The 27,878-nt window shown below is 39.6% G+C and overlaps 1 long non-coding RNA gene across 1 annotated transcript in view; it reads left to right on the forward strand.

Moving 5' to 3' along the window:
- The window catches only part of LOC139709981 (uncharacterized), a 171,226-nt gene that overhangs the window by 123,578 nt on the left and 19,770 nt on the right, over positions 1-27,878 (forward strand). Inside the window, exon 2 of the long non-coding RNA XR_011709421.1 lies at positions 7,446-7,499. This is a non-coding gene — a long non-coding RNA (uncharacterized lncRNA). The remainder of the gene's footprint in view (positions 1-7,445; positions 7,500-27,878) is intronic.

The raw sequence follows: 27,878 nt of genomic DNA on the forward strand, positions 1-27,878 counted from the left end.
AATCAAACACTTTCATGCAACAATTGGAGGAAGTATCTTTGATCACTTTACGGTTGTAGACACAATGTGGGGTAGTTTTCACGAGAAGTTGTAATCACGTAACCAAAACTGGTATCACACTGACAATGTTCGTTTTTCATGGAATCTGATTGACATTGCGAGATATCTCAGGAATAATTTTTGTATTATGCATGCCTTTTTACACTGTTGTGTGACTCGGTCAGTTCGCATCTAATGACTAATGGTGAAGTGGTGACGAAACCACGGTGTAACCTTTCATTCTTCGAATTGGCCAGAGTTGCATAAATAAAAGCGCGCTCTGAATTGCACCCGTAGCTACAAAATAAACAATACACACAGCTTCGTTTACATCTATTATACCGCACACTTTGTGACTACCCACATTCAATCGTCCAAATATACCGTAATTTTGATATTACTCACGTTTCTTTATTTACTGTGGCCATGTATAGCACACGTCCACGCGTTTGTGTACATTAATGTACAGTAATTGCGCCATTTTGAAATTGTCATGGACTCTCGGAAAGAGACGGGCGATCCAAAATTATGAAAGCAGTCTTTATTTCATGCCGCCAAACTCTCAGACAAACAGAATACCTGTAGTAATCACAAAGTAATTACATAGATGAGGAGATCAGCTTTGTTTTGTGCAATCACAGGAAATTTGGATTTCTTAACTTTCAGAAATATTTGTCCATATATCATACTACTTTATATTGTAGGTACTACTGACTCTTTTTATCAAAAGTAACTCCACACGGAGTGACTTTGTATGAATAATGAGATGAAATGAAACTGGAAAGGTTTTGGAGGCCGTTCAAGTACCCCTCTCACGTCTCACCTGAGGCTAGAAGGCAGCTGAGGGGCGGGGGTGTCAGGATTAGGGTGTCAAAAGTGGTGGGCTGGACATAAATACAGTTTAGATGGGAGTGACGAAAGATGTACAGATATTACATCAAACATAGACGATGGAAAAGTCATGCCATAAATTATCGCTCGAATAACATGAAAGGGTATTTAATAAGTCCGTTTATCGTTCATTGGGACAACGGTTGTATTGGTGTTGCGACATTTATGAATGGCATAATAACACCTCCCCATGCATTGTGTATACATTCATGTCCTCAGGTGCACTGAATCACCACGACCCTAGCCTTTATGCGGGTCAGAAACCTTGTATGGCTGTTGTGATCAGAATCAACTCATGGTTGTATGTTCATTAATACAGAAAAAAAAAAACGTGAACGTGACTGCAATGCGTTACCACAAACTACTTATGGAAATTGCAAGCGTGCATGCTGTGAATGGTAAATTTCTTGCATAGCTGCAGCACGTTTTTAGCAATGTGGAACGGTGAATTTGGTTGCTCGGAGTGGAAATGAAAGTTCAGTACGAACGGATTTTTATGTAATGTGAGCTATTTTCAGCTTCAGAGTGTTGATACTGTTATTGTTTCTTTGTCTTGAAATTAATGTCCATTGATGAAATCGAGTATCACTATCCTGAATGCGTAATCGAAGAGGAAATTTTTACTTTTGGTGCAGTAGACAGGAGTCTGAATGAGGTCTTCAAAATAAAAGTACCGTCGACAGATTTCAGTTCATTTTGATACAACTGTAGTTCTAGGGATGTAACTTGTTTTGTGCCATTTCACATTTATAGCCTCTTGTTGAATTAAAAAAAAAAAACAGATTTCCACTTCGTCTTCATAACTCCGGTAACAGTAATACAATCGTTTTGTCATGATCAAACGCCATCTCAGACTTCACCAAGTTTTCGTGCCGTTTTTCAACACCGTTGTCCAGCCTGGCTGCTCCACTGTTTACAAGAACTCGAAACAAAAGCTTCTGAGAGTTATCCATGCAGATCGCACTGGGTGTGAAGCAATAGTCGTATTTTGACTCTCTGGGTGGGGCCTTTGGGAAGTTCGCAATGGATTTTTTTCTTCTCGTTGAAGTTTAGATGTTGACATTGGGAGGATCAGGGAGGTATTTCACTTAAAAGCTATTTAGAAATACCATGTGGGATGGTGTTGAGGTTTTAGTCCTCTATATATATTGTGGGAGAAAAACGGCAGGTCGATTCAATAGGCAGGGTGTAATTCCATTCGAATAAAATCAACGAGTTTTATTTTCCTTCTCCCCCATATCATCAAATTTTGAAATCCCCCCCCCCCTATAGAAGAATCTGATATTATGATAATCGAGTGTAATGTTATAACATAGACGAACAATTCCTACGATAAAAACAGATCATGTGTTGAGCAACATTGAATGGTAATATCCTTTAAAAATGATTCATGAAGATTGTGTCGATACTTTCACCATGAATTTAGACAAAAAGGGTTGGAGCAGGGAGTTGAGACTACCTCCCTGGTCGGAGTGTATGTGACGTCAGTCCAACGTGAAGACTACATACATGCAAAAGTAATATGGGGTCATCCTAAGGAATCCGGTGCAGTATACTATTTTCCGTGATATTCTTTGTGAACAAACCCCAGTTGTCCACATCATATTTCTAGGGCTATGCGTTCAAATTTGCATGCTCCGTCCATCGCTATCAAGTGGTCAGCGTTGTTTCAGAAACTAATGCAAGCAACTTCGCATGTTTTTATCAAGAGGTGACAAGAACCCCATGTTTTTGTCATTCTTATTTCAATTATTTATGACATTTTATTACGTATCCCATCAAGGGTGGTGTTATTTGTCAAAAAATAAGTCAGTTATTGGCTGCTGTTTCTTGTATTTGACGTCATCTCGCCTTTGACACTGTTTGCATCAGTGACATGGTAAGTTGACGCTTGCTTGGATTTACCTCACCTTCCACGATAACGTGTCCATTACAATTCAATGGGAAACAACTTCCATTAGATTTACGGTGTTCTGTTATGGTGCAGGAAAAAGTATTTCGTTGTGGTAGTTATGAAAATGATAACAAAAATGTTCTTTGAGAAATATAATGGTGTGACGAAGAAGTGAGTGCGGTGGTGAAGTTGAAACTCGTTTTGTCGTTACCTTGGTTGCAGAATCAGTGAAGACGAAAAAAATGGGTTTTTTTAGTTATTGGACATGAGATGATTACGAAGACGTAAGTGCAGAGAAGGTGAAAGAAGGGATGACGTGTGGATTCAAGAATTGTATATCAGAATGGGGGTGGGTGGACAAAAAACGCTAGCGTTAGTGTAATATACTACATGTACACGTTTCACAAAATATCACCCACATTATTTTATGTGTGTATGCGTATTTCAGTTGTTACGTCGTCTGTATGATTTCCTTATGATAAGAAATTAAAGCAATGAATAATGAAAAAAAAATACGACGTTAGAATGTCAACGGAGATTATTGTGGTCAATGTCAGCTGCGTGTTTTGTCTTACATTGATGACGAATCACAGCGACTGACGAAGATAAGCAAGACGTCTAAACCTATTTCATGTTCACGGCCGAACTCATGTGAAGAAACTACCTGTGTTATCACTGTGGCGGTACGTCCGTTCTCGAGTTGGTTGTTACGTTTAGTGCGTCATGTCGTGGCAAGTTTCATAGCAATATTATAATTATATATAGGAATGGCACAAAAATCTCGTCCATTTCATCACGTAGAGGGCCAGGGGAGGGCTTTATCTCAAATGATGAACAGATCAATCCTGTGACGACATCCTGCTGAAACAAGATAGCATAATGTCTGTCACCTTTGACCTTCAACATTTACAAACCGCGATCAAATTCTCGGTTCTCCAGGTCCCTGAATGATGAGGGGTGCTTGGGGTGGCGTCCTCTTGTTCCTGGGACGAGGAGCTTGAAAAAAAAAAAAAGCAGTGATCGCAGAGAAACTAGTCTACTGTATGTGGGATGGGTTCACAAGCCTTTCCTTTCCTATTCATCTTTTACGGGATATTGTCCTCTTGCTCCCCCCCCCCCCCCCCCGCCGCCCCCCCCCCCCCTCTCTCTCTCTCTCTCTCTCTCTCTCTCTCTCTCTCTCTCTCTCTCTCTCTCTCTCTTATTCGTCTACTCCTTCTGATTTGAAGACAAGTATATGAAGGAACGAAAGGAGAAGTTTCCGTTAGCTTATTGAGTTGTGTTTGCAAGGGCGCTCAGAACTGCCCGAGTGGGTTTTCAACTGCCTTGTTCTTCATGCATTTTACACTGATTTGCTTTACATTTTTTACGTTGCACAAAGATTCACTGCTTGGAAAAACACATTATGTTTCTGTTTCTCGCGCAACTCCAATTGTAATGTCAGATAATAGGAAGAGAACATTCACATACCTCGTGACGTAATTATAACATGATGTGTAGATTTGTCAGTCATGAATGTGTGTGCGTGATGTTTAAACATAGCAGTGATTCTCGCTTTAATGCCTGCCAGACATGCGTAATTCTTGTCTACATTTGATGTTATTCTTGTCTACATTTGATGTTATTCTTATCCCTATCATTAATGCAGAAGAGTGTATTTTATCAATATGAATTGTATTACAAACCTGCACATTGTCAGAAATGATGATGATGATAATAAAGGACATTTATTTTGCGCATCATGATTAAAAACACAATGTTAGATCGTGTTGTCACAAAGTTCTATGCCAGCAAAGATTACATTCCCCAAATGGAAGCGTCACCACAGGTTGTAGCAAGGACCGGTCAATTGCTTTCATTAGCAACCCTTCTAGGAATATGATTATTCTCATGAGGTGTCTTGGCGTAATGTGTATTGGAAACGCCTTGGTTATGCTGTGACTCTCCGTTATTGCAATCTTTATGATCTTAACATCCGCTCATTTATTCTGAAAGTGGACCTCATATTTCCGATGGAAGTGCAAGTGCAGTTCTACTCCAGGCATCCTCTAGGGTGGGTGGGGCGAGTAAGATTGATTCGCAGGAATCAAAGGATTACTACCGAGTAATGGAAGACTCCCCTTGAAAGTTACCTTCCTGAACTGTCAGAAGCGGTTTGCCGCTGCCAAAGTGTGACGGATGATGAGCCGAAAGTAGGTCACTGATTCCCGCAATGGGAAACGTGTATGAGACGTTCTTGTTTGATATCATATCATATCAATGATACGGCTGCTGGAGATTCTTGTCAGAGAGGGAAACGCGGATGGTCGATGATATTCTCAACAGCTAGATAAACTAACGATTGCAGGCGAACAACTGATGCGTGAAATCATTGGTTATAAAGTTCAAGAGCTATGAGAATGAATGATTGGAAACGAAAGTCGGATATCTATATCGAAATTAAATGGTTAGTGTGGTTTACATGTAGAGGAGCTGATGAGTTGAATTTGGATGAGGACAGTCAACATAACGAGATATTAAGTGTTGCGGGTTGGTAATCTGCATGGGTGCGCCTAGTCGCGACAATCATGGCAATGAAGCTTAATAATGTCAAGTGACGGCAGAAGTGATGACAACGTTACTGCCAGTGACGAATGATATATCAAAGCTAACAGTTCAATAATTTTCAATGTTTTAGACAGGAGATACTGCTGTCATTTCGGAAAAAAAATTTGAGGAATAAACTTGAATTTTTTCACTTTATATCAAGCGACTCTGACAAAAACATTCTACCAACGACAAAGACATGCTTAGGGTATACTATTACTTTCTATCTTTGATGGTTGAATTTAATATAGCCTGACGTTTCCATGAGGTCAGGCGAAATTCGTAATGCACCGTCATCTTCTAACGAGGGTCAATTTCACTTATAGAATTGCAAGTGGTGTAATGTCTCTGGCGAATTGAAATTCTGTGCGAGAAGAATTGAGGTTACTTTCAGATGTTTCGGATATTTTGGCTTCACAGAGAAAAATGATCTGAGATGCACTGGCTCATCTTCTACTCTTTCTAATGGAGTGATTAAAGGCATTTTTTGAGAGCATGTTTTCAACAGTGGTCTCATGTTATTTGTGTTGAGATATAAAACATTAAAAAACACAACTACAACAACAATCCAAAACAAAGCCATTGCAGATTTGTGGTCCGGACCATTCAGAATGTACCGTTTTGTGTAATAGTGAAAAGATATTACTCTATAGTCATAGATGTCCGTATCCCTCAGTGTACAGATGCACTGAATGATCTGGACTCTTTATCTCATATCGACTGAACTACTGTATTGCTATTTTGATTGTTTATTGTGTGAAACTCAACAGATAATCAACGAATATGTTGTATATGTTATCATGAAGCTCCACAAATATCATGCCGTTCTCTCTAGTATAGGGATAGAACACTGTCCCTCGATTTGATCGGATCGGAGGGGACATAAAACGGAGGTCCCATGTGTGAGAGAGTCACAACCCACGCATGTAAAAGATCCCATTTCATTCATTCATCGCAAAGAGAACCCGGTGAAGTGATCCTCCCCAAGTAGGCCTACTCACAACTGGACCCCATGGAAGACCAAGGAGGTACTAGGCAAGCCTAGTACCTCCTTGGGAAGGCCAGCTAGCTAGCTGAATATGGGCTATCCAGCCATTATGTCCACTGGAAGGAAGGAAAATGAAAACACACCACGCATTAATTTTGCGCATAATGAACGCCTCTCTCACTAAATGTGACATGATTATTATTATTATTATTATCATTATTATTATTATTTTTTTTTATCATTATTATTATTATTGTCATTATTATCATTATAATCATTATTATTATCGTTATTATTATTGTTATTATTATTATTATTATCATTATCATTATTATTATTATTATTATTATTATCCAGCCGAACTACTTGTATGCAGTTTCTTCTTTTACTGGTGTAATTTTTTAATGTTTTTCTATAGCCGTTATTTCTGCCATTATAAGACATGAGTGACATTGATATCTATGCAGTTATCTCTTTCAGCATGTTTTCTCTCTGCCATTCTTGTTCTATACATTTCTTTCCACCTCATTTTTTTATGGTAGCTGTTAATGCATATTTATGTATCAGTTACTTTTGAGAGCATTCTGTTAAATGTCTGTAATTACAACATTTTGTGCAATATATCACAGCGGGATGTCGCATTGCATACAGATGTTGTGCTTGCATTCAATCAGTCCGTAGAACCCCATTTACTTGTATGATTGAGGTCGGTCACATATATCTAGTGCCACGGCGTCTCTATTGTTTCTCCGCGATCATTCAAAATAGCTCCTGGAGCGATGAAAGTTACCTTTCAAACACATGTGTTTGAAGGGTAACTTTCACTGACTTACGGTAATCGTGGCAGAAATACTACCGCGTTTTTCTTTCCTTGAGGGAAAACTTACCAAGTGCACAGACAATTTTCTCAACATCGTGCGCCACTGATGGTGTCATGGTGATGTAATATCAAATAGTTTTTCAATTACTAACGTCTTTTATTTGCTGGGCTATCATTTCATCATGCCATTCCTTATTTATATACTGTGTCTATTTTTCATCCTCTTACAGTCATTAAACGCAATGCCAAAGACATCATCGCCACCATATCTTCATCTCATAGTGGTAAGTCTCCATAAAATCATTAATTTCATCTCATCTGTTAGTCCTTCAGACCTGTTTTGTTGTTTTACTGCAGCGTCGTGAGTTGTGCGCAACAACGAACTGATGTTCTTCATGAGTCGTCATACGAAATTTTTCCTCTCAATCCCCGAATCCACAAAATGACGGTATAAAGTGGTTACCCTTGAATGCTGTATCCCTGCTCGAGCTCTAGTGTAAAGCATCCTCACTCCTACGTAATTCTCTCCATCTCTTGTTTCTTCTCACATCACTGTAACGGAAGGAGGAAACTAAATTGGAGCAATTTCAGATGGCGATTCTCAAATGGCTGTGAAAAGAGATATGATTTAGAGTTGGGTGCACAGCAGGGTCAAATGAAACCGGAGAATCGTTTAACATCAAACAATAGCCGAACGAGGATAAACACATACGAGCCAAACGAGCAAATATGAAAATTGCATAGTTTATGATTCATCTCATCCGACCAGTAATATTTTATAGATCTCGTAACAATTAAAGGGTTTATCTCACCACCTCTCATGTCTCGCATTCCTCTTAGCTTACCGAACTAGAATTGTTCCTTATTGGCTTCTTGAACCATCGCTTTCAAGTGCCCTCATAATGCGATGGATTGATTGAATATGAACGTAATCATAGATAACGATGATGATCATCAAAACATAGCGCTGATAATGATGATTATAGATTGAGCATGATACTAGCACTCATGTAATGAAATAATTACAAACATAAAAACCGTGGCCTTTCTCTCAGGCTGTGCAGTATCACTAGGAGAGTGCACAAAGACGGCATGATTTCCATTATTCAGAATGTAGAGTAGAGTTTAAAAGAAGAGTGAGCAATATAGAGCAGCAAGTGACATTCTTATATACACTGTACTTGAAAATGTTATGATTAATGCTAATCAATGTGTTTTTTTCTCTCGTCAGACAGTCGCCTTCACGGCCTTATCATTTTGCCCGACTTTCTCCTATTTATAGTGACTATAGTCTGCATGACTATATACATACAGCTTAGTCTTTTGAACTTTGATCGCAACAAACCACATTTCCCCTTGTTTGTATAGTTCTGCAGATATTGGTTTTCACTATTGGTAACCAATTGAAAATTGATCAATAGATATAGGTGAACAAGCAAATAAACGAATAGGCAAATATGTGAGGTATAGTTTCATGGGGTCAACGGCAAAATCAAAATCGTTGTCCTCTAGCCATAACAAATTATATCCATTAAAGTAGTAATATTTTTCCTTTAATCTTACAGTTCACCCCCCCCCCCCCCACATATCTAGTATGATGGTTCTATTTTAGACTTCTTTGGTCTAATTCTCGAATTCATATTTTTGAAGTACGGGTAATTTTTTCTGAATAGGACCTGTGTTTCGATAAGTTACCATGGCGATACATACCTGCTCCAGTACATCGATAGGTGTTCTTTTTCAATGGGCTTCCATAAATAGCCTTTTTGAGAACGTCGTAAATGTATTGGATGCCTATACACTGTGGATCATTCAAAGACTGTGATTACGCTCGAATCAGCGCCTATATAAGACGGTTGGGATTTTTTTAAATAACCTTTTCTTAATATTAATGACGATCGGTCGGTCCTCGATAAATATCACTTGTAAGTACTTTAAAAAGACAAAAGGATTGATGCTGAGATAGAATTATACTCCTGCGGCAAATTTATGAAATTAATTTTTGAGTCTTTGTTTATACGAGTGTGCAGACGATAGGACGATAAAATTAGACGATAAAATTATACGCCTAATATGGCAAATTTATAAAATGAATTTTTTAGTCTTTTTTTATACGAGTGTGCAGACGATAGGGAACTCTCTCATCTTTACTATTGCAATACTTTTTTTTCAATTCAATTTAACTCAAATTAAAATTTATTTCCAATAACACATTTTTGTTACCCATACAAATTCAAAGAAAACAGAACGTAATGTATTACAACAATATAATCATGTGCATATACTTATGGAACTAATTGTTCAAAATAATTGCGTGATTTGAAAAGAGAGACCCACGTATAAAAGACAAGCTTGCAGAAATGTGGGCTACTCAATACATCGAACTTACAACAGAATGTAAAGGTACTTTGGATATTCTGTGATCATCAAACAAGGTTCAAATTTCATTTGACTTCAAAGTCATGACTTCCGATTCGGGGATCGGACGCAAAGAGGAAAAATGACAGAAAAATCTGCTGTTTTGTCTTGTGATTTATTAGATATATACTTTATATTTGTATTACATGTACCTTCTGTTGGATGGAAATAAAGCACAATTGAATTGTGCCCTTTGAATATTGGACGCATTACGCAAACGTGTAAATCACCGCTTAATCAGATCACGTTCAGAGTCAGTCAGCATTGAAAGACTCAAAATATACCTCTGGCAGAGCCATGTACCAAATAAATTCTTCTTCAGATTTCGGCAAAAAAGAGACCTCAGATTTCTCCTGCTGTCCCTGGAGACGGCTTTGGTGGAGAGTGGAGAGACTTAAGTAGGCTCCTAAATGGATGGTTGGTTTACATAAGGCCAGATCGCAATGATAGCCAGATGCGCTGGCCAAAAATACATCTTGCCCGATGTTTTCCCGCCAGAATTAGGCGACAGTAGACGAGAAGCAGAGCCAAGTGCGCCGGTGAACACGATCTCACAAGCATGAATGCACTATTCGCATCACGGTCGACATGTATCACCCGTACGTGTATACTTTCGTACATTTCAAAATGATTTTAATAGCACTACCGCATGTTTAACGTTGACAAGTCCTAAATCACGATTTCACGTACGATTGATTAGCCATCGTGTACATATATTTTCCCATGGACCATATTGGTCCAACGTTGCATGGAATCGCTCAGTGCTGATCGGTTCCAGTTAGATCAAAGCAGTATTATTCATATCCTAGCTACCCATCTCTGACAGGTAAATATCGATGTGTAACCTTGACTTAACCGTACCATCGACAGGGAATTCCTTGACTTTCCATACATGTTTTAATTTCAAAGCTATTGTCATGAAAAGATGAAGAAGAAAGCACATTTTAATACTGCATGCCAAACTGACGTCACCGTATATAGATATCGTGGCAATTGTGAAGTCAGACAGTGTTTCCACGGCGGTAATAACGGTGTCTATAGTAATCAAGTGCAAAAATGATTCGATTTTATACAGAAATCATGAGGATTGATAACACAGCGACCACTTACCTGTCCATGTATCAACTTTCCTCACCTAAATTGTGGAGGCACATACATTCATTGTTTTGTTTTGTTTTTAACATGAAGCTTCGATGAAACTTTACTTAACTTCTTCATCGTTGTTCAAAATGATTTGTGATGTCCCGAGCTCTTAGAATCGAAGAGAGAGAGAGAATTTACAGACTCTGGTTGGTGAACGAGACTAAAAAAGAGCACGATCATACCAGGACACTAATGGAACCTCTAAATTAATCTCAAGCAACTGAACGTATAGGGTCCTCTGGACAGCAGTAAAATAAATGTCGTTCATTTTTCATGCTCCATAACTTACGGCGTCCTGACACTTTTTATCAATCCAGGCGGAAATAGCGCGTCTCGGGCGACCACTTGAAAACTTAAAGCGGTAGTAGAAAATGATGACACTGAACCTGCCAAGAGGGGAAAAGGTTGAAAATTTCAAAGTAGTATATGGGGAATATGTAATAAAAATGGATATTATCAGCCCGACATGTCCATGAACTCTTGTATATTGAAATTAAGATCACAGATGTTTGAAATTTTCAATGATTATAGTTCATGGACTATGGTCTTGCACATTTTCAGAGGAGAGGCTATAATCTTATACTGCTAGGAGATATGTAACAAAGGCGCATGGGATGCTTTCCCCCTTAGGAACAATGAAACAGCTAATGAGAATGAGGCAGATGGCATGGATTTTCCAGTAGCTGAAATCGCATCTGTGTGAAAAGTAGCATCCGACTTGAACCCAAATCACTGACCTCCATGGAGCGACTGAGGGAAAAGCGACTTCTGATTGGTCAAAAGTGAAATGTTGTGTGCGCTAAAATTGGCTTACTTCCGCGCGAATGTCGAAAGCGACTTAATTTTTGTAGTTGGTGAGGTTTTCGCTAATCACCAATCGGAAACAGCAATTCGATTTCTCACAAATCTTCCCTTATCTGCTTACGAAGGTGATATTTTTTGCTGTAACGTGTGTGTTGTCATTAATATCGACAAGTATTATAAAGAACAAAAAAGGCTACAATCGGGCATTGTTGCTGAGATCTGTTCTTCCTCTGCGCAGTGTTGCGGTTTCCCTGAACTTGATGATCATGCTCTCTGACAAACAGAGAAATCAGCTAATGTTAGCCTCGGGTCTCCCTTAGGCTATTCCTGTCAGTTCTCCATTTGTATCCGTTGGAATTGTATAATGCCTTGGTGCTACAAACAAGAGCTGTTGCGCATTCATTCGAACAAAGCTTAATGGTTACAGGCTTGCAGATGATTAGTCGAAAATAGATCTCTTTGCTGTCTCATCGAAATATTTCAGGGTCTTCTCATTGCATGTTGACAGTTACAGTCATAATTTTTAACAGTTTTTGGCACTCATTGCATTTCGTAATTCCAGCAGTATGGTGCCCCCTGAGAAATGTATCAATGTGAGTCTTATGCATTATGTCGCTTTGAATGAACAGCTTTTACGTTGCTCTCCACGGTCTCCTAAATGGGAACTCAGGACCACTTAGATTTCTTTAAGTTAACCCAAAGCTTTGTTGCCCTTTTTTTTACAAGTAGAAATTAGAAGTATAGGAAATAGAATTTGAAAGCCATGAAGTAGCCATATCGAGGTATGGACAGGCGTTTTTGGAAGCAAATGACAGTGTCATGAAACCACGGAAATGCGGTTTAGTCGTCAAACAAAGTCTCTTTTTGCTAACTTTTGATTGATCTTCCAATTCTTCCAGTGATTCATATCTACTCATTGTAAAGAAAGGGAGGGAAAAATCTCATTTCCTTCCATTTTCTCTGCTATTTGCTTGTTTCCCTTTTGAAAAGAAATGTTTTATACATTCTTCCACCTGTCTATCTGGGTCCGGTGATTGTAGGTGTTCTTCGAAAAGTCGAGGGTCGGGGGTGCCCGTTTCGTTCCGCCCCGTCACCCATCGCTGCGCTGCCAAGGGACAGGAATCCCTTCCGTAGACCCCTGGCACACATTTGAATAGAAGACGTGAACGTCATTTTGATTCAACGATATTTTGCAGTCTTTTTACCCTCTCATCCATCATTTTAATCACCACAGATGTCAGTGAAGCAATAGTGATCCCTTGTAAATTGTCTGATTCGAATTTTGAGACCCACGTCGTATGTGTTTAAAATCCGATCACCCGTTAACAACTTGTTTTGACGCCTAATCATAGATTATATATGATTATGATTGTTGCTATAATGAGATCTCTTTCAAAGGTTTAACGAGGGGCTTCCCGTGGAGGAAAAATGAAAAGTTGCTTCGCAATTATCATGAAGAGCAGGCGCCCTTGAAACTGGTTGTTTTCAAAGTTTGGACGCAGAGCATAAGTAGGAGCGTGAATACGTTAGTCACGTTTCAGTGTGCCTGGACAGAGGGCTTCAGTTAAAACCTCTGACACCAGTGACAAACCTTAATCACGGAAAACTTCAGAAGCACAAAAAGTGGACAATTGAAAAAAAAAAACCATCATGATGCATAATAAATAATCAACTCATAGATGTCAAACTATCAAATCACGCCCGAGGAATCAAACCAAGTTAATGTATTTCTACCCTTTATTATGTCAAAAACGATAACGTCAGTACTTAATTTGAATAAGATAAATTTGCACCACAGACTTGACAGAAGAAGAAAGTACACTTACCGACAAGCTTAAAAACGAACCGAATTTGTTACGTTTTAGATGTTACGAAATTAACTAATTGATCCCCCATGTTAGCTCGTGTTGCAAAAAAAAAACCAAAACAACAACAACAACAACAACAACAACATCAACATGAAAACGTTTTTAATGGTGATCTATACCCCCTCAGTCTTGGGTTCGATCGTCGGATCCAGGAGTATTCCAAGGAATGGTATTAACAGATATTAGTTGCTTGCATAAGTCGATTCACCATTCAGCAGGTAGTCCACATACTCGCCGTGATACCTGACGAGTGAAACAGGTGAGACAAGGAGTAGTCTGAAGACACGGAATGACTCACAGAAATGGGATATAATGCTATACAACGTGCTTCTTGCATCACGTTCTATACAACATGCAGTACATTATTTCCGACATCACTTCATTTATATGTTTTGATTATATCTTTTCCCAGATTGTTTATTCATTTATTCTTTACGTCTTTCCTAGATTTTCTTCTAAATCTCTTGCGTACATGTTGACAAAAGTAAATGCCATATTCGATTTACTGTTCAGTGAAAATTACTAAAGCGTGTGTAACAAATATGCACGTGAATGTCCTCATGTAAACTGTCACATTATATTTGGAAATAGGGGCCTATCTTTTTGTGTTGAACTAAAAAATGTATCTAAAATTATTAAGATATTCCATGTCAACATTCAAACACATGCATACACGCACGCGGACACAATACGTGCCTACACTTTAATCAATCTATTGTCCATGGGAACCTATGTAGTTCGCTGCTAATGACTCCTGTGCGCAGTCGATGGAGATTGTAGAACCCCATAGGAAACGGGTTAGCCTATAAGTATGTGCATTTAGAAGAAATTAACTCTGAACACATGCGACACGATGAGAAGATGATTATTCTCAGCCAAAGTACCGCTATCCTGGTTGGCTTCTTTGTTGTGGCTGAATACACCGTGCCGCGGACTTCGCTGCGCAGCGGGCCTCTCTTGGCTGCAATTACTCCAGGTAAATTGTCTCGACGGGTTGTCCACAACGTCAGATTAATGTTCCCGAATCGGGGCTGTTTGAAGCAGGCCGAAAATACAGGTGTCATACGGAAGACTATTATCGTCGTCTCATTCTCCTCTTCGTGGCGCCCCTGGGCTTCTACCTCTCTGACGGACAGATCGAGAGTTGCTTATGCAGACCGTGGAGCTGAAAACTGTGGGTCGCCTTCTTTAAAGCCTAATACATTTAAAGAAGTAGTTCGATAACAACTTAGGACAATGAATGTTGAACGGCTGACAGGTCATAGTAGTATTCTCTCAACGCGAAGAACATACACCTCCTTCAATATATTGTGCGGTACATATATTGTGCATGTTTCTCTTTTTCCATCATTGTGTAGATATCAACTGATACAGTAGTCGTAAAATAGTAATTTTGTGTTATACTTCAATTCTTGTTGCGTGAAGTTGCTGCCCTGTTCTACTTGAACATATTATGCTCAAAGAAAATGAGAAATGTGAGAGTACAAAAGAAAATAAAATGAAGCGCGCTGCTTACAAAGACGAAAAAATATGAATATTTCAAAATCAAAACAAATTAGACATTTGAATCGAAATCTTTTAGCTCAGCAGACACAGAGTTACAAGTCTCCTGCCGCGAAGCAAAGCCGATCGTATTCCTCTTTTCCAACCCATTTTCCGCCATGACTGGCCAAATAGATTCATTACCTTTAACCCGTCGCCATTTTAAGGTATGAACTAGTCACGTATTGTCTCCCAGAGTACTATGATTACCATCAAGTAGTGAGTGTGAAAGACCAGCTCCGAGTGGGGAGTGCTTTGACGAATGGCTGTACATGGAATACGCCACAACCTCAAATATTTTTCTCTGCTCAGGAAGAAAGAGATGCCGCCTGGATGTCTTCAAGTATCCAAAGTTTAGACCATTGACATTCCCTTGTCATCTCAGACATCAATCAGTTTCTCAAGAAAACGAGAGCCCAATCTGGGCTCTAAACGTCACTTTTTGTTTGTTTAATTAAACGCTGCGGCTATATCTTCTTCTCCAAGTGAGCAACTTCCTTTAGTCTATACCTCTCTTCCAGCGAGCGTACGAACCGAAAATCATAGGTAATATAGGCGATACAGATATTGGGAGGTTGCTGTAAAAATGACAAAGCGCCAGCGTGTTTATATATTTACACCGTAAGGGTGGCCCCCATTTGTAGAGATTCTTCCTCTTTAACGTCTTCCGAATGTATATTTAGCTTTGAACTTGACGAGGCCCCTTTAGAGCAACCTTTGAACATTGGGTCACGTTTGCCCGAAAAATTCGTGTCTGTCTACGTGTTGTCTTTAGCATCTGTCATGTTTCTTACTTGCCATCTGGCCAACGTTTCCTCTGGTCTCCGTAACAAGCTACGGCACAGAATGACCCTTGTCGTTTACCACAACGTGAGGATATTGTAAGCAATGTTGCACGTTTACGAGAGTTTTATGAGATAATAAGTCACAGACAACCTGGAATTATACTAGCCACTACTTGCACATTCACCCTCTATACCTTCACCGTTTACACTTGTTTGCGTTCTAACCTCTTACCAAAAAGCGCTTGAAAATTGTTCAAAACAAGACCAAGCAAAGTCATTCTGTGATGCGAATATTGCATATCTTTTCATGAGATTTATTCACTTCGTGCAGGCGACAAAACACGGCACCATTGGGCAGATATTCTGGAAAATGGTGTTTTCTTGTGAAGTTTCTCTTACGTTTTGTTTTTGGACTCTAAAGTACGGGAGCTTTCTGTAGCCATGGAAGACGGAAATAATGGTACATCCTACAGGAGTAATGAAGATGGGGAGGAGGATGATCAGACATGTCATGCTAACCCCCGCTCTTCCCTTACAAAGAGCCCGCAGTTTCTAGAAAAAAGGCGTGGAAAATGTTACAAAATGATAAAAAGCAATTAAAACTCATGACGACAATACTAACATTAAAAAAATGTAAGTTTTTGAATCTGGACACATTCATAACGTCGCTGTGTGACAAGACCTTGTATCTCAATATTTGATGAAAACTTTTTTTATCAAGAACATTGTCAGATGATCGGTTAAGCGTCGTCCTGTCCAAAGCTGTCTAAAACCCCCATTCCACAGAGATTTTTTTTTCTCATCGGTCACTCATCGGAAGCAAAGTTTGTTGCTTCCGGCGAAGTGTATGGGATCGCAGTCTGAAGAATCCGACTTGGTTGGTCGCCTACTAGTATCAAGTGAGTGTCAAACATGTCTCGCGTAATCATCATAGGACAATCTTGCCTCATCAGATCACTGCAGGACATGTCTGACACTGACCTGATAGTCGACGAACACAAGTCGGATTCATCGGACTGCGATCCGATACACTTCGGTTGGTGGCCGGAAGCGATAAACTTTGCTTCCGTTGAGTGACCGATGAGAATGGGGAATGGGGGTCTTACCTCCAAAAATGTCAAGCATGTGAATGGAAAGGCGATCCCACGTGTTATACAATGTAGTGCTTTGGCTGCTATGTTTCTTTTTTTTTTTCTCCTGAACATTTGGCATTTTTGAGATACAAGGTTTTGTCGCCACAACAGCGATAAGTTACATCGATGCTTTTACATCACTTCGGCTTTCTACATGTTGTTGTTTTTGTTTATTGGTTTCTGTTTTTCATTTATTTTGTGTTTGTTTGCTTTTTGTTTGTTTTTGCCGCTTTCGAAAGATTACATAATATACAGAAACATTACGCAATCCATACCCCCATTTTTTCCTTTGGATAAAATTAACTAAATTCCCAAACCCAGGCGGACAAAATTTTCAAACGAAGTGTATACTCGTTCCAAGGCCCTGATATTCTACCGGTAGTAGTGCAGGTGATGACGCGATCATTCGTGTGTATGAATTGGACAGAAATAAAATCACTGAGTGGATGGAGTTTGCAGTCAGAGTCTCAAATTTATTATTCTGTAGACAGGAACTGGTCTCAATCTTGAGTAAATATACGAAGCTTCGCACCACATCTGATAAGTCCACCACACCGGAAACCTTGGTGACCACATGTTAAAGAGACCCCCTCTCCCTTCCCCATCTTCAAATATGCGCACATATTCATTCTATTTTATCAACTGGTATTCCAGGATACGACATAGACCCATTTCCTTTGCTCTATTTCTCCATCAGATACAATATCGAAGTTTTGTCCTCTGACAGGAAACTCCATTTGGTTATTTTTGATGAGCGCTGATAAAGCTTTTTCTTAATCACTATTGCATATAAGCATATCTTTACATTATTAATGAGTCCTTCATTTCTACTGACTTATTACTGTATGTTTCTTTTCGTATGTGCTCAATCTCAAATGAAGATCAATTTCCATCCCAGAAATAAATCTGTGGTGTATATTCTTCCCTCCTTCTCTTCTGTTCATGATCTTCTTCTCCCCTTTCTTTCCCTATATCTTCTTCTCTTTCTCATTTCTTTGTATCATTTTTGTGTTCATCCTTTTCTTTGTTTTCTTCAACTGCCTCATCTCTATTTTCCTCCACTCTTTTTTTTAATGATAATGCCTTCTTTTTTTCCCCTCATTCACCAGGTCTTAAATATTTACTCCTTGCCGTGATTCCCCCCCCCCAATCGGTGTCTCTCTCTCTCTCTCTATCTCCACCTCCCCCAAACCTCAGTTCGCAAGATGATTAGGTGGTTGGCCTGCACATTGTAAGAAAGCGAAGGGGTATATAGGTTGTGATTTTTAAGCTCATGATTCATAACGCGAAATGGAAGGAGTATAATAACCATTCATTCTCCCGCCAGATTGTCGTCGAGTTAGAACACGGTGTCGCACAAAATATCGACTCACCCTCCTCGTCCTCCTTTTGACAGTAGGATATTCCAAAGTTATTGTTTTGTTGTTTATTTTCAGGTTTTTGTTTTTCTTTATTTTTCTAATTCGATATTTGATTGTCATATTGTCCAAACATCCTTAGAAGAAAAGATCAACGTTTCAAGAGGGCTGATAGAGAATCAACAGAAGTTTGATTCCCCTTCTTCAGATTGTTAGAATATATGTCATAGATGGAATGGATATACAGCAAGTTGTCAGTCTTTGTGATTGCTCCTCATTTACATACTTTCAATCATGATTGTGTAATTATTTCATGTTCAGAGTAGTATACGACTATAATGATACAATGCATAACGAATTTTAACTGAGTGAGTCAATATTCCTTTTTTTCTTTTCTTTTTTTTACAACACCTTATACTTTTTTTCCGCTACCAATAGGAATGGCGGATCCTGTAACATTTTCTCTTTGCTCGTGTTTATTTTTGTGATACATGATGACGTTTTATTCAGGCTTTGTATATTTGGTTGGAAACGTTTATGCGCGGAAATTACGGCCAAGTGGGACTGTAGCTTGATTGATGACCGGGGTCGGCCTGGACGCCTTATTTAGGATGAAGGCAATGCTGAGTTGGTGGGAGACAGGAATACGAATTCCCAAAATGTCTGTAGCCTTTTTACAGGCTGCAAAGTGATTGCAAAGCGACGCCACTGTGAACCAGAAATGGTCGCAAAGTTTAATGCATTCGACAGATATGTCAGGTTTTTATAGACGTAGGAATAGATTGTTTCAAATCAAATATCTGCAGTGCTTAATGGTAGCCAGACAGTCCGTTTAAAATAGTTTACGATGTTTTCTCAATCAGAATTATTACGTGATGATGTAAACTATAAGGAAACTCAACGAAAGAATTGTAGCATCTGCAGAAAAAATAGTGTGGGATTATCAAGTGGTTGTTTTTTCAACGGTATTCATATAATAACTGAGTAATATGTCATACTATATAAACAATGTTCAAATGATAGCTCACGAAAGGATGCTAAAATTTCACGGGTCAAAGGAATATAAGTGATTGATAATGACAATAACGATAATAACATTTCTGTAGCGCTTAATACCACATTGATACAGATTAGAAAAGTTGAATTAAAATACTATTATAGAATAATTACGAACATTGTGTTAGAGTCTACATGTATACATAGCACATGAAAAAGCGAAAAAATACAATAGATCTAATAATTTGATTCAGTCCTTATCATATAATACAATCCAAAGACCATCAACGACGTTATGGTTGTTTACTTTAAAAGTCGAGAACGTTTTGTTTTTTTTTCTTCTGTTGACATAAGTCTTTTGCTTCAAGGACAGTTTACCTATGACATCAAAACTTTTGTGTTTCATCTCGATCTTTTCTTTTTCATTCTTTTGATTAATATATCGTTTGCTGGAGGAAAATAGTGAAACTGCCATTGCACGTGTATAGCTTGGATATGACCAGCTGGAATAGGTGGCTGGACCTAGCAAGAGTTCATGGCCGTACTGGCGGCTGGCATCACCCCTATATCCTAGCACCTCGCTGACAGATCTTACACTGCCGTTTCCGAGCTCGGTCTCCCGAATTGTGCCATATACTTCCAAAAGTCCCATAACGCGTATTTTGAGGTGAAAGAAAGATATAAATAACTGAACGAATGTCATGTCTTCTCATATAATGGCAAATCATCATTCATACTAGCCTCATCACGAGACGACAGTCAGTGTGACGTGTACAAAAATCATGATCTCAAGAAGTATTTGTTGGCTTATAATAATTGATTATCATTTTTTCATGTATGTCCTGTACTGTTTCACTTTGTCGTTTGCTTTCTCTTATATACCTGTATGCAATTCGTATCTTGGACATAGTTGCGCTTAGAGCACTTAATTATTAGATGGCTTTGGCGCCTTATAAGTCCTATGTATTATTTTATTATTATAAAAAACATCTATAGCATGAAAATTAAGCACTGCTTGTATCCATCTGTAATTACCATGGGTCTCTCCGTACACAGTGCATTTCAACTTACCCGTTAAAGGCGTTAATCATTCTTCCAATCCACTCTATCGTGTATATCGTGCATGTATCAAAGGGTTCACTATTGGCACTTTACTTCTATCACACAGTTCGTCTCCATCTTGCAGTGATATTTAAGTTTGAATATGATGTGATGAAGAATTGCACATTCGAGTTTCATCGTCATCTGTTGGTTATTATCATTTATGTCTTTTCATGATGAATTGCTATTACATTGTAATTAGTAAAATTGAAATCAGTGGAGAATTAAGAGCACCGTCAGCTCATTGCGGTATATCAATGGGATGTTGTGCGTTCAATTTTACTTTCTGCTCTGTGACTGTGCTATTCCCGGGTTTTGCGTTGAGACTACAGGTCCTCGTGCGATGACAGCTTGCAAGTTTCCAGGATTCAAATATTTCTGATCCCAAGACTTTAATCAAATGTGGAATTGCTCCGAAGGTGATGACATGCACGTTATAAAACTTCATATTTACGGAAGTATTTCGTATTCCTCGATTTCACTCATACGATAACTTACAGGTTAAAGTTTGTAACAAATAAAGACAGAATAAACTGACCAGAAAGAATATAAATTATTAGTGGAAAAGTGAGCAAAGAAAATGGGATTCCATCGGGATTCGAACCCGAGACCTCCGGATTGCTAGACCGGTGCTCTACCGACTGAGCTATAGAAAGCCCTAGTACAGTGTTCGTCCCAGAAACCCTTAATTCTCAATGCTCGGGTGGTCAGAAGCTATAGCAGTGTGTTTGTGTGTAACACACACGCACACACTTGAACCTGGCATAAACCCGAAGGATAATTCAACTTGGGGATAAATGCGAGGGATCACCGAAGTGATGCAGCTTTTTTTGAGTTTGTAACAAATAAAGACAGAATAAACTGACAAGAAAGAATATAAATTATTAGTGGAAAAGTGAGCAAAGAAAATGGGATTCCATCGGGATTCGAACCCGAGACCTCCGGATTGCTAGACCGGTGCTCTACCGACTGAGCTATAGAAAGCCCTAGTACAGTGTTCGTCCCAGAAACCCTTAATTCTCAATGCTCGGGTGGTCAGAAGCTATAGCAGTGTGTTTGTGTGTAACACACACGCACACACTTGAACCTGGCATAAACCCGAAGGATAATTCAACTTGGGGATAAATGCGAGGGATCACCGAAGTGATGCAGCTTTTTTTGAGTTTGTAACAAATAAAGACAGAATAAACTGACCAGAAAGAATATAAATTATTAGTGGAAAAGTGAGCAAAGAAAATGGGATTCCATCGGGATTCGAACCCGAGACCTCCGGATTGCTAGACCGGTGCTCTACCGACTGAGCTATAGAAAGCCCTAGTACAGTGTTCGTCCCAGAAACCCTTAATTCTCAATGCTCGGGTGGTCAGAAGCTATAGCAGTGTGTTTGTGTGTAACACACACGCACACACTTGAACCTGGCATAAACCCGAAGGATAATTCAACTTGGGGATAAATGCGAGGGATCACCGAAGTGATGCAGCTTTTTTTGAGTTTGTAACAAATAAAGACAGAATAAACTGACCAGAAAGAATATAAATTATTAGTGGAAAAGTGAGCAAAGAAAATGGGATTCCATCGGGATTCGAACCCGAGACCTCCGGATTGCTAGACCGGTGCTCTACCGACTGAGCTATAGAAAGCCCTAGTACAGTGTTCGTCCCAGAAACCCTTAATTCTCAATGCTCGGGTGGTCAGAAGCTATAGCAGTGTGTTTGTGTGTAACACACACGCACACACTTGAACCTGGCATAAACCCGAAGGATAATTCAACTTGGGGATAAATGCGAGGGATCACCGAAGTGATGCAGCTTTTTTTGAGTTTGTAACAAATAAAGACAGAATAAACTGACCAGAAAGAATATAAATTATTAGTGGAAAAGTGAGCAAAGAAAATGGGATTCCATCGGGATTCGAACCCGAGACCTCCGGATTGCTAGACCGGTGCTCTACCGACTGAGCTATAGAAAGCCCTAGTACAGTGTTCGTCCCAGAAACCCTTAATTCTCAATGCTCGGGTGGTCAGAAGCTATAGCAGTGTGTTTGTGTGTAACACACACGCACACACTTGAACCTGGCATAAACCCGAAGGATAATTCAACTTGGGGATAAATGCGAGGGATCACCGAAGTGATGCAGCTTTTTTTGAGTTTGTAACAAATAAAGACAGAATAAACTGACCAGAAAGAATATAAATTATTAGTGGAAAAGTGAGCAAAGAAAATGGGATTCCATCGGGATTCGAACCCGAGACCTCCGGATTGCTAGACCGGTGCTCTACCGACTGAGCTATAGAAAGCCCTAGTACAGTGTTCGTCCCAGAAACCCTTAATTCTCAATGCTCGGGTGGTCAGAAGCTATAGCAGTGTGTTTGTGTGTAACACACACGCACACACTTGAACCTGGCATAAACCCGAAGGATAATTCAACTTGGGGATAAATGCGAGGGATCACCGAAGTGATGCAGCTTTTTTTGAGTTTGTAACAAATAAAGACAGAATAAACTGACCAGAAAGAATATAAATTATTAGTGGAAAAGTGAGCAAAGAAAATGGGATTCCATCGGGATTCGAACCCGAGACCTCCGGATTGCTAGACCGGTGCTCTACCGACTGAGCTATAGAAAGCCCTAGTACAGTGTTCGTCCCAGAAACCCTTAATTCTCAATGCTCGGGTGGTCAGAAGCTATAGCAGTGTGTTTGTGTGTAACACACACGCACACACTTGAACCTGGCATAAACCCGAAGGATAATTCAACTTGGGGATAAATGCGAGGGATCACCGAAGTGATGCAGCTTTTTTTGAGAATCCCATTTTCTTTGCTCACTTTTCCACTAATAATTTATATTCTTTCTGGTCAGTTTATTCTGTCTTTATTTGTTACAAACTCAAAAAAAGCTGCATCACTTCGGTGATCCCTCGCATTTATCCCCAAGTTGAATTATCCTTCGGGTTTATGCCAGGTTCAAGTGTGTGCGTGTGTGTTACACACAAACACACTGCTATAGCTTCTGACCACCCGAGCATTGAGAATTAAGGGTTTCTGGGACGAACACTGTACTAGGGCTTTCTATAGCTCAGTCGGTAGAGCACCGGTCTAGCAATCCGGAGGTCTCGGGTTCGAATCCCGATGGAATCCCATTTTCTTTGCTCACTTTTCCACTAATAATTTATATTCTTTCTGGTCAGTTTATTCTGTCTTTATTTGTTACAAACTCAAAAAAAGCTGCATCACTTCGGTGATCCCTCGCATTTATCCCCAAGTTGAATTATCCTTCGGGTTTATGCCAGGTTCAAGTGTGTGCGTGTGTGTTACACACAAACACACTGCTATAGCTTCTGACCACCCGAGCATTGAGAATTAAGGGTTTCTGGGACGAACACTGTACTAAGGCTTTCTATAGCTCAGTCGGTAGAGCACCGGTCTAGCAATCCGGAGGTCTCGGGTTCGAATCCCGATGGAATCCCATTTTCTTTGCTCACTTTTCCACTAATAATTTATATTCTTTCTGGTCAGTTTATTCTGTCTTTATTTGTTACAAACTCAAAAAAAGCTGCATCACTTCGGTGATCCCTCGCATTTATCCCCAAGTTGAATTATCCTTCGGGTTTATGCCAGGTTCAAGTGTGTGCGTGTGTGTTACACACAAACACACTGCTATAGCTTCTGACCACCCGAGCATTGAGAATTAAGGGTTTCTGGGACGAACACTGTACTAGGGCTTTCTATAGCTCAGTCGGTAGAGCACCGGTCTAGCAATCCGGAGGTCTCGGGTTCGAATCCCGATGGAATCCCATTTTCTTTGCTCACTTTTCCACTAATAATTTATATTCTTTCTGGTCAGTTTATTCTGTCTTTATTTGTTACAAACTCAAAAAAAGCTGCATCACTTCGGTGATCCCTCGCATTTATCCCCAAGTTGAATTATCCTTCGGGTTTATGCCAGGTTCAAGTGTGTGCGTGTGTGTTACACACAAACACACTGCTATAGCTTCTGACCACCCGAGCATTGAGAATTAAGGGTTTCTGGGACGAACACTGTACTAGGGCTTTCTATAGCTCAGTCGGTAGAGCACCGGTCTAGCAATCCGGAGGTCTCGGGTTCGAATCCCGATGGAATCCCATTTTCTTTGCTCACTTTTCCACTAATAATTTATATTCTTTCTGGTCAGTTTATTCTGTCTTTATTTGTTACAAACTCAAAAAAAGCTGCATCACTTCGGTGATCCCTCGCATTTATCCCCAAGTTGAATTATCCTTCGGGTTTATGCCAGGTTCAAGTGTGTGCGTGTGTGTTACACACAAACACACTGCTATAGCTTCTGACCACCCGAGCATTGAGAATTAAGGGTTTCTGGGACGAACACTGTACTAGGGCTTTCTATAGCTCAGTCGGTAGAGCACCGGTCTAGCAATCCGGAGGTCTCGGGTTCGAATCCCGATGGAATCCCATTTTCTTTGCTCACTTTTCCACTAATAATTTATATTCTTTCTGGTCAGTTTATTCTGTCTTTATTTGTTACAAACTCAAAAAAAGCTGCATCACTTCGGTGATCCCTCGCATTTATCCCCAAGTTGAATTATCCTTCGGGTTTATGCCAGGTTCAAGTGTGTGCGTGTGTGTTACACACAAACACACTGCTATAGCTTCTGACCACCCGAGCATTGAGAATTAAGGGTTTCTGGGACGAACACTGTACTAGGGCTTTCTATAGCTCAGTCGGTAGAGCACCGGTCTAGCAATCCGGAGGTCTCGGGTTCGAATCCCGATGGAATCCCATTTTCTTTGCTCACTTTTCCACTAATAATTTATATTCTTTCTGGTCAGTTTATTCTGTCTTTATTTGTTACAAACTCAAAAAAAGCTGCATCACTTCGGTGATCCCTCGCATTTATCCCCAAGTTGAATTATCCTTCGGGTTTATGCCAGGTTCAAGTGTGTGCGTGTGTGTTACACACAAACACACTGCTATAGCTTCTGACCACCCGAGCATTGAGAATTAAGGGTTTCTGGGACGAACACTGTACTAGGGCTTTCTATAGCTCAGTCGGTAGAGCACCGGTCTAGCAATCCGGAGGTCTCGGGTTCGAATCCCGATGGAATCCCATTTTCTTTGCTCACTTTTCCACTAATAATTTATATTCTTTCTGGTCAGTTTATTCTGTCTTTATTTGTTACAAACTCAAAAAAAGCTGCATCACTTCGGTGATCCCTCGCATTTATCCCCAAGTTGAATTATCCTTCGGGTTTATGCCAGGTTCAAGTGTGTGCGTGTGTGTTACACACAAACACACTGCTATAGCTTCTGACCACCCGAGCATTGAGAATTAAGGGTTTCTGGGACGAACACTGTACTAGGGCTTTCTATAGCTCAGTCGGTAGAGCACCGGTCTAGCAATCCGGAGGTCTCGGGTTCGAATCCCGATGGAATCCCATTTTCTTTGCTCACTTTTCCACTAATAATTTATATTCTTTCTGGTCAGTTTATTCTGTCTTTATTTGTTACAAACTCAAAAAAAGCTGCATCACTTCGGTGATCCCTCGCATTTATCCCCAAGTTGAATTATCCTTCGGGTTTATGCCAGGTTCAAGTGTGTGCGTGTGTGTTACACACAAACACACTGCTATAGCTTCTGACCACCCGAGCATTGAGAATTAAGGGTTTCTGGGACGAACACTGTACTAGGGCTTTCTATAGCTCAGTCGGTAGAGCACCGGTCTAGCAATCCGGAGGTCTCGGGTTCGAATCCCGATGGAATCCCATTTTCTTTGCTCACTTTTCCACTAATAGGTTAAAGTTTGTAACGTTACAAATTAGTGTCATTTCCGTAAACTGCATCAAGAGTTTTTCAATATAACAAAACTGCATTTCACTAAGTAGCAATGCTACATTATTTAACAAGCTCGAAAGAAAAACAAAAAGAAGCATTTTGACCGACTGTGCATAATTTTATTCATATTATGCATGTTGTATACATGCTTGATTGTATACTATCTCTTTCAGAAAGTCATACGTCATGGATTCATGTATACCCTCTCCTTCAAATTTAAAATGTATTCACAGTTTTCTGCTTTGAACCTATCAGAAGTGAAATACAGTATTTTTTGAAAACAATGAGACTTACTATCAGACACTCGAACATGAATAGAATTTACTTGTACAACAGACTGATAACAGAATAAAAAGACATGCTGATTCAGAGCTATTCAGAATAAAGAAATAAACAGTGATATGACTGAATTATGGCAGAATGTGTTGTGAGATTGGAATGCAGAAGGCTGTCTTAATTAGCAAATAGTTTGACGAGACGAATGCCTGAAGAAAAAAAAAACAACATAAAAAGTATGAAGCGTATATTGTGTGTACATAGCGAAAAAGAAGCAAGATTATCCGTGTTCTGGCGTCGTATTCTGATAAGAACAAAACATTGTTTAGGTATAAAGGGGTGAGGTGAGTGCTGGTGCAAGTGTATGTGCTCAGCAAAGGCGCGGTACGATGTGTCTTTTGTGTCCTTATACTCTTTGAATTGAATTTGAATTTTTTTATTTGTTCAGCATAAAAAAAAATACCCAACAGAGAATTGATGAACAATCATGACAGACACAGAGTAAAAACAGAACTTTGGAATACATAAAGCTGGAGGGAAGCAGCCAACGAGGAATTAAAAGTTTCCTTAAAATCTGGCCGACCCAGATAATCAATTTAAAAAAATGCATTTGTGGTAAATCAATTCATATTCATAAAAAACGAGATGAACAAATATACAGTTGCAAGAACAAAACAAAAAGCAATACAGCATGATACACAAAACACTACATTTACATTACGAAGACAGTACAAACAAAATGAGTTACAATCATTAGATAGAATACATGTAATGCCAGCCAAGCATCCTTATACGAGTGTACATATACCGTATGGGAAGTGGAATTGAATTTGTATGAGAAAAAAAGCCTCGAGGCTTCGCTCAGGCTGTGAATAACATGATATTATCATCTGTAGCTTAAAGCTACAGCTATCTACTGTAGATTGCTGATAAACATTTTCTCTGCGACCACTGCAGCCCCGTTTGCCCTAAACGTTGTGCGCCGTGGGTAGGTGGGATACTAGTATTCTCCTACTTTTCTGATCTGTTGGAAAAGAAAAATTGAAGTAGGACGATGCAGCACATACCCTAATGATATCAAAAGCTTTTACACACAAACACAAACACACTCAACGTATAACTGTTAACACAGGTAGGCAACTATCAGACCTTTACTGCATGGACGTCCACTAGACATTGAGTATCACAATCTGTAATCCAATGATGATAAGACAGAAGGGAGAAAGAAGGTGTACTGAGGGCACGTTGTACAATTTATAATTATTCAGAGTAGACGCTCATGTCCGCTCCCGCTCGCATGTGCGCGGGACTTGATTTACCTGCAGAGGGCAAGTTGTCCCCATTACCATCTGTTACATGTAGAAGTGATTTACATGAAAGTGCTGACTTAACGTTTCTTTTTCGACCAT

The sequence above is a fragment of the Diadema antillarum genome, unplaced genomic scaffold (assembly GCF_040938485.1).
Source record: "Diadema antillarum isolate AM-2024a unplaced genomic scaffold, OU_Dant_1.0 seq00001485_RagTag, whole genome shotgun sequence".
NCBI lineage: Eukaryota > Metazoa > Echinodermata > Echinoidea > Diadematoida > Diadematidae > Diadema > Diadema antillarum.